Below are 16,078 nucleotides of genomic sequence, written 5' to 3'. Positions count from 1 at the left end.
TTGTTGGTGAAAGAACAGACCAAAAGCAGGCGGTCAGTGGTGATTACTAGATACCTTCCCTTTAGTCTTTCACTACTAAATTAGGGCCGACTAGCGCAGATAACCCTTTTGTAGCTTTGCGCGAAATTGAGAAACAAACAAAACAAACTAATCAATAGCAAGAATGACTAACTCAAATAGTCCTCTACTAACTTTACACGAAATTCAATAAACAAAAACAATTCCTGAAACCAACGTCTGCTTATTAGTGATAAGATCCACCAGATATCTTCAGCAAAAATAGTTTAGTCTTATGTAAACACCACTGACAAAGAATTATCTTAATAAGTTTTGTGTTTTTGTTGTTTGTTTCTATTCTGTCTTCGTGCAAAACCAAAATATTCTATATGTGCTTTGTCCACCATGGATTTAAACGTTGTAAGTCCGTAAACTTATAAGCTTGGGTACTTGTTTATTCTGAACAAACATGTTTACAAACAACAGCTAAACTTTAATTAAACCACACAAACCACACACTTCATTTAGTGTATTTAGTTTATAATACACTAAACTCTTCTAAAATACAGTGTTCCAATTTTTAAGTCATTTAGTTTAAAACATGTTTCTCAAATTTATTAACGCTATTAAACTCGCTAAGATTTCTGTAATTTTTAACTGTAAACTTTAAAAATAAAATTTGTATTGATCCTGTTCTCAAGGCACTTTTGGGCCTTGCTTTTTATAGACCAAACTATTACTCTAACAAGTAACTGAGAAAAATAATGGTATCCTATATAGCTTAGAAAAATAATCCTGTTAGTTACAGACCATAAGTAAAATATGTATTTAATAATATAACACTTTACAAATCTAAAAACAAACAAAATGGAATAGCCTCTTACCAAACGGTTGATCTACGGAAGTCTTTCAGCGTTACCTTTGTTATTATTTTCATATAGGTAAGTTTTAAAAAACTTCAATTTATCTGCATTTTGTGATATTGTTTTGATTATTAATGCAGTTTTTGCAGAATAATCCTACATTAATCATGTTTTGCAATTCAAAGCTGTCTTTAATATTGACACTTTAGTGGACATAAATATTCCATCCACTATTATGTATTTTGTTGCAAAATGTTTTAAACCACATAACAAAACGTCATATACTCTCTTTTTTATATATACAAAATTTACTCTGTGTATATTATCAGCGTTTTTAAACGCTATTGAGAAAGGCACTTGTTTACGCAATACAAGATTTCTATTAAATTGTTACAATTTCAAATGAATTATACCTCTTTGATAGCGAATGCTGAGAGCTTGATAGCTCAGTACAACATTGTACCATAAGTCACGGTCATTTGTAACAGCCCTCCAATGGTACAGCGGTATCTCTGCTTTCTAACATTGCTAGAAACCGGGTTTCGATACCTGTGGTAGGCAGAGCGCAGATAGCCCATTGTGTAGCTTTGTGCTTAATTCCAAACTGAAATTTGTAAGAAACGTGTGAGTAATAAATTAAAATGTTTTACATTGTGTTCCATGTGTTCAAGTTCTTATGTACATTCAAATGAATTATAAAAGTCCAAACAATGCTGCCTTCATCTAATACATGTGACTGTACTTACTCAGCTAATCAAATCATATCATGAACGGGCCTTGAAAGAATCAAGAATATAACATTTAAATAACTTCTGCTGTGTGGCTAAACTACCTTTCTTATTTAAGTTAAAGTGTGTGTGATTTTTTTCTAGCAAACCCACTTCGGGCTATCTGCTGAGCCCACCGAGGGGAATCGAACCGCTGATTTTAACGTTGTAAATCCGTAGACTTACCGCTGTACTAGCGGGGGGCATTTAAGTTAATATGTTTATCCTCCAGGTTGAATAAATCATGGAGAATATGCGTGTATTCAAATGCACAGTTACTAACAAACCTCTCACTGTGATAGATCCAGAAATAATACAAAGTATAATAGCAGGAAGTAAACAAAGATAAGATCATCTATACCAGATATATTTTATATATAGTTGTTATTTAGTGAGTATATTTTATACATAGTTGTTACTGAATGGGTGTATTTTATATATAATTGTTGTTTAAGGGGTATATTTTATATATATTTCTTATTTCGTGGAAATATTCAGAGAACAAATATTTAACAAATAAATATTGTAAACTACGTAAATGTTTAACATAGCCTTACCATATATCTAGATATAAGAAAAATATGGTATCAACAGCCCTGCGTCAAGCAGTCAAGAGCCTCCTGAAAAACAAAAATCTGAGATTGGACAATTTCTTTTTTTTGTCTTTATTTTATGACAATGAGTGTTTATTATTTAATATAAAATCTTCCAACGTATTTTAGTGTAGAATATTATCTACTACAAAACTTCAAGGAATCTGTTCTTAATATTGGTGACAATAGAGGTGAAAAGCAAAATGAAGTTCATGTTTGAGTCTTTGGGGCATCTATGGACTTGCATGTCGCTGATGTATAATATCACAAAGTTTGCTATAAAAATGTATTACCAAGCATAATATAAGAGTAGTGGGAACAAATTATCTGAATTGAACTAAGATCCTCAGGACATCGGTTTTCTAAGTGTAATACAGGACACACAAAAAAATTCTGAACGTAACATTTACTCCAAAGAAGTAAAACCTTCAAAGCAACCAGAAGAATTGTCACGATGACAACAATTTTGAACTTGGCACCTTCGTCTAATGTTTCTAGACTTGCTCATCAACAAATTCAAGTCAATTGATTCTTTTACTACATCTGAATTGTATAAAAATTGAATCTTATTTTTAATGTCGGTTAAAGTGATTTGCTTCATTTAGGAGACGTTTTTAACTGTATATCTTTGATTTTATGAAATAGTCATTATAATGGAGAGCATAAGAAATTATACTAGTTGTAATGATATTTTGTCATTTTTTATTGTGTTTGCTATCTTACAACTGTTCCTTATAACCTAATTCGTAACATAAAACACGAAATTTTTCATACTTTGTTTTAAAGTTTTGTTTATTTACGTATATTAAGTTTAAAGTTTTTTGTGCCATTTGATATACACTTCAATTATGAGTCATGTTTCAACCATAATGCATTGCATTGTATTAATGTATCTGATATTTTATTCATATTCTTGAATATGCAAACCTAACTTTTTGGTAGTGACTGCCATTTTATCAATTTTGGTACATTTTAACTGTTTTTATTTGTTGTTTCAATATAACCAAAGTTTTAGATGGGATGAAGATAAAAACTTTACCATATTACTGCAGTTTAGTGAAAAGGGTGGTAAGGACAGTCAAGAGTATTTCGTGGTGACGAGAAACCAACGTGAAGTATGAATGTATTCTCAAGACTGCTGGTATGGGTACTAAAACTTTAATTAAAATAAAGTACAGAACAGTGTGTTGACCTTCTTAAGCCTTCTCCATGTTAACAAAGAGAGTTTGCAACTGTATGCTTACTACGTTTCTGGACCAAAACTGAGGTGAGTGTAATAATGGCATTTCATGCAACTGAACAGAAATTATCAAGTTGTTCACTAAATATATTAATGTTTGGCACTGCAATTTTGTATTCTGTATAGCCATCCATCTATAATGAATGTCTTACAGTGTTCACATAAATATGTAGAGTGATTACTTTTTGTTTTAGTCAATGTACCCAAGGATTAAGATTAACAACTAGTAATTACATCCATGTGACAAAAGAGGTGCTATGATAATACAGTAAAGAAATGGTTTAACGAAGTGGAGATTGGGTGCGGTTTTGGTATGTTAAATCAGCCCTGAAACCTCGTGGTTCCAGTTTAACCAAACCTCATCTTGTTATTTGATTAATGTATTTGTTACAACAGCTGAGAGGTGTTCCGTTCAGCAGCATCCATTTGTGGCCAAAGAACGTCTGGGGAAGTGATTTGGTCAGGAGTCAAAAGAATAGGTTGGGTGAAGATTAAAGCACTATCTTATCCCATTGAAGTCCTAAGAGTGGTGAAGAAGGAGCTAAAGAGTACTTATATGGCAGTTCAGAATAAGTCAAGTGAGAAATCATAAGATCTATACGAGAAATTCAGGTTTAACAGTCCATTGAACTGCTGCCACTAACCTCCAAATTAGTACAACTGCGATTTAACTCAAAGATAAGCTAGGATGATTATTATATTAAGCATTTGATGATTGAAAAGAATTGGCTATTTTTGCTTTCTAAGCTATCAAGAGGCGTTCACCGTTAAATATGTGTGTTATATTGTGTGATTTGCACTTGATTATCGTAAAGCTAGGACGGTTGGTGTATAGGATAAATTGCCCTGTGCATCAATGGTTTGCACAACTGGAAATATTAACTAGGAGTTCGAAAACTCAATTGAAAAGTTATTGCTACTTTTACTGTCCGGACTATTGGGTAGTATGGTAAGATATACTGTAAAATTTAATTTAATTCTACGACTTGGTAATCTGAGAGTAGAGAGGTTTGCTGAGCTCATGATTAATGGGTCTGAAATGGTTTCACGATCTTTACTTTCCGATTTATTAAGCAAACTTTCACTTTAAGAAATGACGATAAAATATCTAGTGATATATATTTGATAAACACATTTGGGGATGGTTGGTGATAGTAGTTATAATACACAGTGCACCAACAGCTAGCACACTTGAAGATAATGGATATGCCTTCCAAAACACACTTTACAAGGCTTTGCGACCTATGCTTTCCGAGCCAACAAATTATTTTTCTGAAGCTAAACCTCTAAGACATTTCGAAAAAAATTACTTATTTGATCTAGAAGTAAGAGTTCCATATTCAAAACCAACTAATCTTTTGTTATGTCTTCGTAAGAGAGGGGTATTTTGCTTAAGTGTATATCTATATATACTGTACCAACAGTACAAATAATTAATTTGCTTACGAGAAACTTTAGCTGGAAAGTTTTAGTTCATCTCAGCGATTTTCTTTCGGTAAATAGTAATAAAATCAAAACCAGAAGTTAAAGAAAAACATCTTACACGCATTTCTGCAATATTATTTAAATTCCATGTTTAGATCTAAAAGGAATATTTATTTTCTACAACTCCGTATACAACTTGAATACTTTTATCGATTTGAAATTTTTTACCTTACTTTTGCGAGCTCTAATTTTAAAAACTAGTGGTTTCTTCGAAATTTCGCGCAAAGCTACACGATGACTATCTGCGCTAGCTGTCTTTAATTTAGCAGTGTAAAACTAGAGGGAAGGCGGTTAGTCATCACCACCCACCGCCAACTCTTGAGCTACTCTTTTACCAACGAATAGTGGAATTTACCGTCACATTATAACGTTCTCATGGCTGAAAGGTCGAGCATGTTTAGTGTGACGGGGATTCGAACTTGCAACTCTCGAATTACGAGTCGTGTGCCTTAACCACCTGGCCCTGCCGGGCCTAAAAGCTACTGCTTAGAAATGAAGGTACTTGATAAGTAGTTATGTTTAGTTCAGTGTTCTTTCACAAAGAAGTTTATTTTAATGTTTAACCTTTTTGCAAAATAATAAAGCAAAGAAAAAAATGACAATGAATTATTGTCTTAACAAAGAATGAACCAAATATTACTATACAGGCAATATTTTTCAACTCTTTAAATTTTTTACGTATCCGAAATTTTAATTTTTTCCAAAACATTGCAAACTTCTTCAATTTTGAGACCGTTCAATGACTCAATGGCAAGTCTGTGGACTCATAAAACTCTAACTCGGAATTCGTTACTCGCTGTGACCACAGCAGAGATAACATATTGCGTAGTTTTGTTCTTAACTACAAAGAAAAGTAGTTTTAATTAATGTCTTGAACGTAATTAGTGAACGTAATTCTGTAAAAGGTCGTAACGTGTGCAAAGAGGTCAGGCTTGAATGCTGAGGGTCAAGGGACTGACATAGGGTTTCAAAGATATCTTATTGTGTTTTTTATTATATTAACCCACATACAAATCTGGACAAAGGTTGCAATAAAATACCTTGAAACTTACCACATTAGGGCTGTACAATGTACCCTCAGATGGTGGTGAATTGTAAATTATGAAGGAAATACAAGTGTCACTGGCATTTGGAACACACAATCAAGTTCACTATATGTGTGACTGTTATACGTTTATTTTAAACAATTTTAATACCAAATATAGCTTTTATTCCACGTTCATTATAGCCGATTGCACTCTAGACAGCAGGTGTATTTTACATTTTTAGTGTTTGAGCATGTCGAATATATATCTTATTTCTTTTCTTTCTGCTGATTTTGCTCAGGCTTGATGGCACTCTGAATTGATTTACGTATAATTTTGTTTGAATTTTTTAAAATGAAAATTAAATGAATCAGTTTCACTTTGACTGTGAATCCATTGATTTTAACTATGTCACTTGTATCATGTATAAATATAATTCATTTATAGCCTCTGTGATACCTTTTCGATAGAAAATGATAAATTACAATGTTGCTTTGTCTTTTAAATCGTGAAAATGAACATAAAAACCGAAAAAAAAATATAACCAATCAGTCATGGCACTTTGTTTAAATGTAAAAAGTGTGTTTCAAACGAAATGCAGTAAACAAGCTATTGTCGCCGTTTGTCACTTTTGTCTTGTAATATAGTTTTTTTGTTTTGAATTTCGCACAAAGCTACACGAGGGATATTTGTGCTAGCCGTTCCCAGTTTAGCAGTGAAAGAAGGGAAGGCAGCTTGTCATCACCACTCACCACTATTTCTTGAGCTACTATTTTACCAACGAATATTGGGATTGAACATCGCATTAGAGCACTCACAAGGCTGAAAGGACGAGCATGTTTGGTGTAACAGGAATTCGAACCCGTGACCCTCAGATTACGAGTCGAGGGCTCTAATCTTTTAATATAAGAAGAAACAAAAGAAACGTACAATAATGACTTTTGATCCAATTTAAATCTAATATACAAGATTACACTGCGTAAAGCGGCCAGGTGGATTAAGGCTTCGACTCGTAATCTGAGGGTCGCGGATTTGAATCCCAGTCATACCAAACATGCCCTTTCAGCCGTGGGGGCGTTATAATGTGACGGTTAATTCCACTATTCGTTGGTAAAAGAGTAACACAAGAGTTGACAGTGGGTGGTGATGACTAGCTGCCTTCACTCTAGTCTTACACTACTAATCTAGGGACGGATAGCGCAGATAGCCTTCGTGTAGCTTTACAGGAAATTCTAAAACAAACAAATAAATATACTGCGTAAAATGCCTGAATATTAAATTTTATCAAATGTCTAAAACTAAAACACTGAGCATGTTTTAAAATACAAAGTTATCTAAAAAATGAAAATATCATTTTATCTTCTCAGACATAAAGATATCACGCTCACACTTACAGCGCTCTTAAAGCAAAACTCGTCAGTTGTGAACAAGACACCATACGTTCCTGCCACCTACTGGTTACTTGTCTAATTAATTGAAATAATATGTCCATTTCCTACATGATTTATGAAAACAATGGTTTATATGTGTTGTCTTTGATATATTTAATTCTTAACATAATCTTCATATTTATAAATGTTGTTGATAGACGTGTATAATTCTTAACGTAGTCTTCACAATTGTAAGCATTCTAGACAGACTTATCTGAACTTTGTTTTGTTTCCAAACAGGTGTTAAGGCGTGCGACTCGTAATCTGAGGGTCGCGGGTTCGCATCCCCGTCGCGCTAAACATGCTCGCCCTCCCAGCCATGGGGGCGTTATAATGTGACAGTCAATCCCACTATTCGTTGGTAAAAGAGTAGCCCAAGAGTTGGGGGTGGGTGGTGATGACTAGCTGCCTTCCCTCTAGTCTTACACTGCTAAATTAGGGACGGCTAGCACAGATAGCCCTCGAGTAGCTTTGTGCGAAATTCCAAAAAACAAACAAACAAACGTTTCCGAACAGTCTGTTTTATGATGATAATAGTGGACTGACAGTTAATATGCCCCCGGACTGTGAATCCAAAGATTCATGGTTCTCGACACAATGCCATAAAGATGTGTTCAGTTCTTTAAGGACATGAGTGTGTTATTGAAGTTATTGTCTCACTATTCGATTTGAATAGTCCAAAGTTTGACGATACGCTGCTTATTAACTGTCTCTCCTTTGCCCTTCCAGTGGCTCAGAAATAAGGCTGAAGAATTACAGCGCTAAAAATAGAGCTTTGTTACCTGTGGAAGGTAGAGAACAAATATTCCATTGTATATCTTTGTATATTGCAACAATAAGACAAACAAACAGGCTTTCCTTCTATTCTGTCAGTTCAGAATTAGGAACAGTTGTTAAAGATAGCAGTTGGGTAATTTTATAGGAATATCCGAACGAAACAAATAACCATTAATGAAACCATCCTAATTGGATATAAAGTGTTCATTTCATCTCATAAATTTTTGCAATCAGTATCTCTATATCTATCTCCAAATAATTATTCTTTGGTCGCAAAGCCTCTATCCTTACACTTGCTATTTAAAAAAAAAACAACAACAATGAATTTTTATACCTGATACGGCCTTATGAAGCCTTTGTTAAAAGGGACTGCATAAATGGAACAATTGTAGCCAAATAGTGTCTAAACACGATTATTTTACGTTCACAAGATAAAAAATTTGGGAATCACGTTTAACAATAAAGCCTCATTGAATGATAAAGACTGATAACTAGAAGTTCGTGTACATCACATAGTTTACGATAAATTTTCACTTACGCCCTCTGGCTATTATTTCAAAATTTGGTACTTCTATATGAGACGTGCAGTAAACCGTCTCTAACAGAGCTGTCTAACTAGCGTATCACGTTCAAGCTGAAAATAAAAATTTCAGCTAACGCTCAGGAATAACTGAAGGCTGGAGATAAAAGTCAAAACAACTATGATAATTCTTTCTAAAAGAGCTTAAGCAAGGACTTTAGTGACTATTACATACGTTTTGCAGTTCAGTATACTCTATCCTATAGGCGTCCTCAATTTTAAAAGAGAAAGAATCTAGTTAATAGCAAAGAGTGGGACTTGTTCGTCACTCTTATAACGTACATATGTCCCCAAAGTGCTCAGAGTGATTTTGTAGTAACGGAACGCGAGTCTCGAACGCTGTAATTCATAATTCAATATATCAATCACTAAGCTGATTTCGATCATTAATAAAATTTATCATAGTTCGTGCAAGAAGTAATTAATTATTTGTTAAATAATTTTTAAAAATATTTTATAGCTATTGTTACATTTGTTAAATGAGAAGATCTGTATAAGCATTTACATTAATTCTTTAAATGTCAGTTATCACTTATATAATTATTACAAATAGGCACCATTGTTCATCTGTGTTCTCGCACGAGAAAATAAACATGCTACGGGATGAAATAGATAAGACAACAACAAGCAAGGACAGAGAGTAGACTGGCTAATAGGAAATCCACAGTACATTCTTTTAACTACGTTGATAAGGTATCAAAGATTACATTTATATAGAATATGATGAATTGTCCCTATATGGACAGTAGTCCTTCTTAGAAAATGATTGCTGCTATCTTTACTTAAAAACAGTTTCAACAAATGATCGAAACAATGTATTTATTGCAATCAAAATAGTTATTCGAGAAAAGATAACACATCGAGTATAGTTCACTAGTTTGTCTTCTTCTATCAGTTTGCCTGTACTATATCAAAACCTTTTGCACCTCTGCTATTCAACCAAATAAAACGCTCCTCGCGAATTTATTATTTTTTAGTAAATAAATAACGCTAAATATACTGGATTTCGCCATTCATCCCGTGTTTTGCATACGTTTTGGTTGAAGATATAAATTATTTTTTAGAAAAAATATATACATACATGATATATGGTATTTTTAGATGAACTGATTTCTTCTAAAGTATCAGATACGAGGTCTGTTCAAAAAATACGCGGACTGTTTGAATTGCGCGGCTCCAGTTGGTTCCAGGGGAATCCGCTTGTTGTCGCTAGGTTTGCACAGATCAGCTGATAACGACGCTATTTCCCGATTGCAGATATCTTCATTTGTGTATTAGCTACGCGGTTTTAAGTGAAGTGCGATTTTTTCGTTTGGGGATTTCAGAATGAATGACCTGAAGGAGCAACGACTTGCTGTGAAATTTTGTGTTAAACTTGGAAAATCTGCGACTAAAACTTTTGCTATGCTTAACACGGCTTACGGTGATGTTGCTATGAAGCGTACGGCATGTTTCAAGAGGCATGAACGTTTTAAGGATGGTCGACAGTCCATTGAAGATGATGAGCGTCCTGGACGTTCTTTCACGTCAACTGACGACCCACACGTCGACAAAATCAACACCCTGGTGCGGGCAAATCGACGTCTGACTGTCAGGGAGCTTGCTGAAGAGTGTGGGATATCAGTTGGATCTTGTTACGAGATTTTGACCGAAAAAATTGAAGATGCACCGCGTTGCTGCGAAATGTGTGCCTCAGAACTCGTGAGTTTTTGGCCAAACACTCGATCACTGTTCTTCCCCACCCCCACTACTCACCTGACCTTGCTCCTTGCGATTTTTTCTTGTTCCTCAAACTCAAAAGACCCTTGAAAGGAAGAAGATTTGAGACGATTCCCGAGATTAAGGCAAATGCGACGAAGGAGCTGGAGGACATTACAAAAGAAGCGTACCAGGACTGTTTCAACAAGTGGAAACACCGTTGGGGAGGAGAGTACTTTGAAGGGGTCCCAGACCTGTAACTTCTAAATAAAGTACATTTTGTTTTATGACGTCAGTCCGCGTATTTTTTGAACAGCCCTCGAAAGTAGATGCACTACTAACAGTGGGATTGGTCAGTCATTTTGTAGAGTTTTCTGTATTTGAAAAGTCGACTGAGTTTGTGTGTGTGTAAATTAATGACATTACAGATTTTGAGTAAAATAAACACAATCTTTGTTATTAAACAAAAATAAAAAGCAAAATGAAGTACGCATACTTGTGCAGACAGGACTACAATCGACTGCCTGCAAGGTGGTCTTTAGTATGACAGTTTCACTCTCTCGAGATTGAACTGTACAGAAATAAAAAACGATGATTTTAAATATGCTTCCTACTCACTGGTCTCCTGGTAGAATTGAAATAAGAATGTGTCATTGACTTAAGCATATTAAATATGTTTCTTTGTTCAGTCTACGGTGTCACCTCGTAACACTTGTCCTCTTTCGGTGTTTGTCGGTTGTTGTACACAAAAGAGATATTACTTATTCGACTAGTAAAAATGTTAGAGTTCATGAACGTTTCAGTACACATTTGCCAGGATAATGCATTATATCTTTGCACAGAATAGATATTATATACTACAGAAAACAAAGAAACAACGAAACTAGAACAAGGAAAACTGAGTTTTCTTGGATTATGTGCCCATGCTACAGCTCAAGAGAAACTGTGCTTGTGTTTTATACTTGTGTCCAGTTTCATTATCCTTTTTAACACTGACTCACTTCAGTAAAAACTTTTAGTGGCACTGATATCCTGATTGAATATTTAGTTACTTAGTGACCACATCTGATAGTTCGAGTTTATTTGTATGTATCAAAGAGTGGATAGGCATGTTAAATTCTAATTCCATGACCATGATATCTTTATTGCAAAATTTTCTGTTAGATGCTGCAGTGTTTATTACCATTTATTCTTACACTTGTGTCATTTAAGTTTTAAAATACTTCACACCTAAATAATAGCATATTCCATGGCTAGAAGGACTTTCTATCAGGTAAGTTGGTCAATCAGAGGGTATAGGTACTTAAATGTTGGACATTCCTTATTGTGGCTTTGATGATATTATGACCTATAATCTCTGTGGGAGAGCTACATAGATCTAAAGCATTCAAATCTGTCAGTCAAGTTCTTCCTTTCAAGGTTGAGCTCGTTGTGAAAGAAACAAAAACTGGGGTAATCATGGTGGCATTATTCTTTCTAGCTTCCCAATAATCACCCAACTCAAGTGTCTTTAGCATTATTTATACAACATACTATGAATTCTGAGGGTCCACGTGTTCTCACTACGTTCACAGATTTTATAACTCTAGAGACCAATCCAATAGCCTGAATTTACAGTTCAGAAGAGAAAGAACCACATAAATCTTGAACATCTATGTAAATACATAGATGTTCAAGATATGCACTATTTGGATGAATATCCTTGTGGAGAAGTTTGGAAGGGCTACCAAACAAAACATTGTGGTATTACTTGGATGAAAGAGACCTTTATACCTGTAAAGAGGCAGTATCTGTCGTGATATGATATGAAGCAGTAATTTTGACTCAGTTACAGGAGAGGGAAAAGCCTACAGAACTAACTACAGTTATTTATTCTGGATAGAACATCTTAACCAGGCACTTGTTTTTTACCAGGATTGAATCGAGCCAAAAAATAACGAGTCACCATCATATCCCATCATTGCAATGTTGGAAAATTGGTATTCAGTGAATAAGAAGAAGTCAGCCAGTCTTCCCATGGTGTATGGTGGATACCACAGTACGTGCCTACACAGAGACATCATCCTAGAAGGAAGGAGTAATGTAAATAATTTGTCTTTAGAGCATTGAGTAACTTTTTCTATGAAATGGCTCTACCTCGTTGAGCAACCAGGTAGAAAAGACTATTGTTTTGGATAGGGCTACATGAAGTTCATGGAAGTACGTGGCAAATAATGAATACTATATCTGTAGCTTTGAAAAGTTATGGGATCCCAAGTCTGACGTGGCCACTGGCATAGGAAGTGCATTGAGCAATTGAATACAAAACTGAAACTCAGCCTAGTTCTTTCAAGATTGTATATGTCTTGGGTCTGTTGGTTGCTAGGATGAAAGATACAGTTCATGGTTGATACATAAATAACTAGAATGCAAGTAGATCTCGTAGTGTATCAGATTCCCTGACCTCAAACATATTGACACGAACACTGTTCTGGCAAAAAAGAAATAAACTATATATCAATCCAGAAGTCATGTTCCAACTATACCTAGGAGGGTTTGTTTACAGAAAGAAGATACTTGTCATTAACATTAGAATTCTTGGAATCGATGTATAAAAAGAGCTAAATAATTAGTTCTGTAGTATAAGTATCCAGTACTACTTAGATGGATCTAAAAACAATGAAGTGCATGAATGTATATGGGAGCTAAAGTTACAGTATCCCCATAAACACAAGCGGCATTCTATGGTTTACTGCAAATAGTGTCTAATGTGTTTGTGCCATATAACATAAATATTGAGCCGATGCATGAGATAGGCTCTTTCCTGTCCATGAAGCAGGAAGCATTAGCTCAGATAGTGATCTGCCTTAGAAGGTATGAAGCTATAAATACTCAAGTTATTTGGCTTCATGATAGGATGCTCATCAGCTCTGTAAGCAAAGAGAAAGTAATTGATGCTATTAGTAAAGTTATGGTTGCACCAGTCGTACTGCATACAAAGTGAACACTCAGAAACCAGCACACCTGAACTTACCAGTTGAAATTCAAGTCAGCAGCATCAGTGACTGACTCGTTGGTGGAATATTTAAGATACTTTTGGACCAGATGGTCGATTAGGTCTTATAACAAAAACATAACATGAAATAAATTCAGATAATGCAAGTTCAATTAAACATCCATTGTAAAGGCCCTTTCTGGAACCCTAGAGAGGTCACAAGCTTTGAGATAGATCTGCTTTTCAAAGCCTTCAAAGAATGCTTAGTCGTCTCCGTTGATGAATGTAATTGAGAATGAAGGTACATCCATGGTTTGTATTAATATTATGTAGATATATATTTATTAATGCGGTAATTCATATTTATACAATTTCATAAGTGTGAAGTGAGGAATGTTTAAAGACTTTTTTCGAAATAAGTCTATTCTTAAAATATTTCAGACCTAGCATCCAGGTATTGAAATTTCAAACTAGATAATGAGAGCAGACACAAGAATGATTTTAGCACGATGACTTCTGTGTCATGCTGTGTGAGATGAGAGGCAAATTGAACTTACTCTGAAAGGCCTGCAGTGGGAGCAGTACCTAATCTATGTTGATAATATATTGATGCTTGGTCACATGTTTAAGTTTGCAGAATAAAACTTATAATGATATCCCAGCAGATCAAAAAAGAGAAGATTTGAAATTGAATCCCTCAAACTTTTGCTCATGAATATGGAAGTTTTATTCCTTGATCACATTATGGCTAGAGAAGAAACATGGGTGGAGTTTAATACAGCAGTGGTGGGAGATTAATCTCAAACTGAGACCAAACAAAAAATCCACAATTTATTTTGCTTCTCATAGTATTACCTACGGTTTGGGTAAATCACCTCACTTTTATCGATTTTTCTAAAGTGGAAATGTACTTCAGATGGTTTGAGGATGCGACAAAACATACATACCCTGCAACGTGCTTTAGTAGAAGTCTCGAGGTTGGTTGATGAACAACTCTAGACACCGATTTCAATAGTAATGGAATCAGAGCAGTGAATTACAAAATATCTGTGTTTTGTAGTAGTTTATTAACAAACGATGAGACAAAGACAATATATTCACTATCATTCTGAGTAATTTATCTTTGATTTGTTAAAACCTCCTTATGGTGTTAGACTCATTATTATATGTTTTTATTCTGTCACTACCACTGACAATGGTCAGTTGGATTTGAAGTATTGTTACGTATGCCCATGGATCCTCTCACTACTATTGCCATAATTTCTAGTGTGTACGTACGTATGTTTTCACTACGTATGAAGGCCCAGCATGGCCAGGTGGTTAAGGCACTGTACTCTTAATCCGAGGGTCGCGGGTTCGAATCCCCGTTACACTAAGCGTGCTCGCCCTTTCAGCTGTGGGGGCGTTATATGTGACGGTTAATCATACTATTCGTTGGTAAAAGAGTAGCCCAAGAGCTCTCCATAGAATCTTACACTGCTAAATTAGGTATGACTAGCGTAGATAGCTCTCGTGTAGCTTTGCGCGAAATTCAAAACAAACCAAACCACAAAGTATACTTCCCAGCACAAACAACTAGTTTGAGCCATACCCTAGGGCAATTGTAGATAGTGCAAAGTAAAAATAATACAAGAATATAAGAGATCTTAAATATGCATAGAGGTCGCTGCTCCTGACACTAATGTTGTAAAGCATTACAAATTATATATGTGTGTAATACAACTGTTGCAAATTTTAAGTTTATCAAAATATACGACAGGGTTAAAACAAAGTCGCTGAGGTGCTTACGTAATTATCTTATTTTTAGCACAAAGTTACATATAATGGACTATCTTCATTCTGACTGTCGACGGAGATCGAACCTCAGATCTTATTATTGTAAGTTAAGAAACCTGATCACTGACCAACCAGAGAGACTGCTTTCTTAGTAACATATACAAGAAACTAATAATTTTTATTTATTTTTTAAGGCGACAGCTTACTGTTGCTTAGATACCAGTACAACATTAGCCTCATATTTTTAAGTAACTTTTAACACTCAAATATATAAATATGTAAGTACATTTCACCACTTTGTTTGTTTTTAAATTTTACGGAAAGCTACACGAGGGCTATCTGCGCTAGCCTTCCCTAATTTAGCAGTGTAAGAATAGAGGGAAGGCAGCTAGTCATCAGCATCCACCGCCAACTCTTGGGCTACTTTTTCACTAAAGAATAGTGGGATTGATCGTAACTTTATAAAGCCCCGACAGCCGAAAAGGCGAGCATGTTTGTAGTAACGGGAACTCAAACTTACTACTCTCAGATTACGAGTCGAGTGCCTTAACCATCTGGCTATGCCGGGCCTTCACCGCTTTGAGGTGTTTTGTACATTTACGTATTAAAAATGTAAACAATTTCGTTCTTTATACGTAAATGGGAATAAAAATATAGAAGAAAGAGACATGCCATTTTTCTCCAAATATCAGAAATAAAGCGAGAATTAGAAATCTTTCCAATAAAGTAAACACTGTTGCTTGGTAGTAAAATTTAGTTCCATTTGATTTATTGGTTAATCATTAAAAAGTATGTAATTATATTCTTTACCCATTTTAACTCACTAATGAAACTGGAAAGGAGGCATACGTAGGTGTACTTAAGTATTCAGGT

At 34.9% G+C, this 16,078-nt stretch overlaps 2 long non-coding RNA genes across 2 annotated transcripts in view; one reads left to right on the top strand and one right to left on the bottom strand.

The window, feature by feature from the left end:
* Positions 1-269: 269 nt before the first annotated feature.
* Positions 270-16,078, top strand: part of LOC143238966 (uncharacterized) — a 28,474-nt gene continuing 12,665 nt past the window's right edge. Inside the window, exons 1-2 of the long non-coding RNA XR_013020864.1 lie at positions 270-2,018; positions 3,230-3,487. This is a non-coding gene — a long non-coding RNA (uncharacterized LOC143238966). The remainder of the gene's footprint in view (positions 2,019-3,229; positions 3,488-16,078) is intronic.
* The window catches only part of LOC143238965 (uncharacterized), a 36,439-nt gene continuing 22,385 nt past the window's right edge, over positions 2,025-16,078 (bottom strand). The window contains exon 3 of the long non-coding RNA XR_013020863.1: positions 2,025-2,247. This is a non-coding gene — a long non-coding RNA (uncharacterized LOC143238965). The remainder of the gene's footprint in view (positions 2,248-16,078) is intronic.

Source organism: Tachypleus tridentatus, chromosome 13 (assembly GCF_004210375.1).
Source record: "Tachypleus tridentatus isolate NWPU-2018 chromosome 13, ASM421037v1, whole genome shotgun sequence".
NCBI classification, from domain to species: domain Eukaryota; kingdom Metazoa; phylum Arthropoda; class Merostomata; order Xiphosura; family Limulidae; genus Tachypleus; species Tachypleus tridentatus.
The sequence above is the reverse complement of the archived record's forward strand: the minus strand, read 5'-3'. Positions and strand labels throughout refer to the sequence as shown.